Raw genomic sequence first — 1,626 nt, forward strand, 5'->3', positions numbered from 1 at the left:
CAACACGCCGAGGCCACAAACTGATCCCCTGCGAGATGTCACCTTGGATATGCTGATGGGCAAAGGAATTTACGCTGCCGCTGCTCAACAACTGCAGTTTCCGGCGGATTTCCACAACGCCTCTGCTGAAGCAGCTAAAAACGCGCTGTGGAGAGTGCCGATGGAAAAGAAGCCACCCAGTTGGGCTACATTGCGTCAAGGAGTCCAGGAGCCCTTTGACTCCTTTATCAACAAGCTTGTGGTGTCTATTGAGGCGTCTCACGAGATCGGGGAGGGGGTCAAGGAACAGTAGTTGCGTGCTTTTGCGTTTGAGAATGCGAATGCGAAAACGAAAATGTTGCTAAGCACCTGGCCTAGGAGTGCCACGCTCTCTGAGATGCTGGAGAGAGTAGCTAATTCTGGCCTCCAGCAGCAAGCTGCGTTTGTGTCTGAGGCGGTCACCGCTGCTGTTAAACAGCAGAGCAAATCGCTTGCGGAAGCAGTGGCGCAGCAGACACAGGCGCTTGCCGCTGGCTTACAGGGCCCGACCCAGCAGAAGAGGCCTCGTAACTTAGGGGCTTGCTTCCGCTGTGGGAAACCGGGCCACACCCGGAAACAACGCAGGGAGGCACAGTGTGGTGTGAGGACTGTCACAGCGACACTCACGCCTCTGCAGCATATTGGCGGTCGGGAAACGGCTTGCGGAGCGCGAAGGGGGGTCGCGCGCAGACAACAATAACCCCTCCTCCGGCTCCGGTGGTTGGGGGACTCCAGCCACTGCCGGGAGCTTGGGATGCGACCTGGCAACAGCAGTAGAAATCACCCTGATTGACACCAGGCCACAGAAAATTCCAACAGGGTGGTACAAGCCGCCTGATTGAGTGGGGGGCCTTTTGTTAGGCCGCTCCTCGGCCGGCTTGAAGGGCATCATTGTATGCCCTGGGGTTCTTGATGCTGATTATACGGGTCAAGTTTGGATAGTAGCATATACTCTAACTCCTCCCATTTTTATACCAAGAGGAAGTAAAATTGCCCAAATAGTCCCATTTCCGCAGTTATTAGCAGAATTGACCAATCCTGCTCAACTTCGAGAGTTGCCCCAGCGGGGAAATGCTGGGTTTGGAAGTACTGACCCGCTAGCTTGTCTAACTCTAAACATGAACCGTAGACCGACGGTCTCGGTGCAGGTAAATTATGCCGGTGAGCAGCGGTACTTTTGCCTGCTGTTGGACACAGGAGCTGATGTTACGATCATGTCGGCCACGGTTTGGCCCAGACTCTGGCCAGTTCGTCTGTCTCCAGATGCAATTGCATATGGATGACATTTTAGTAGCCCAGGCTGCTCCCTTTTCACACCATCAAAGCAAATATTTGCATGATACGTTACTGGCCAGAGGATTACAGGTTGCTCCAGAAAGGATACAGGTTACCAGCCCATGGAAATATTTGGGATGGCACATTAGTGATACTATGGTCAGACCACAAAAGGTTACACTGACGACTGCCGTCCACACCCTACGGGATGCACAGAAACTTATGGGAGATTTACAATGGAACAGGGCCATAGTAGGCATTCGAAACGAGGAGCTGGAGCCTCTTCGCCCCTTATTAAAGGCCTCGGATCCAGCTACCCCTGTCCGTTTGTCT

The 1,626-nt window shown here is 53.5% G+C and overlaps 1 pseudogene; it reads left to right on the forward strand.

The window, feature by feature from the left end:
* Positions 1-24: 24 nt before the first annotated feature.
* Positions 25-795, forward strand: LOC146598767 (uncharacterized; annotated as a pseudogene).
* Positions 796-1,626: the final 831 nt, after the last annotated feature.

Source organism: Rhea americana, unplaced genomic scaffold (genome assembly GCF_003343005.1).
Source record: "Rhea americana isolate MKP2758 unplaced genomic scaffold, rheAme1 scaffold_1537, whole genome shotgun sequence".
NCBI lineage: Eukaryota > Metazoa > Chordata > Aves > Rheiformes > Rheidae > Rhea > Rhea americana.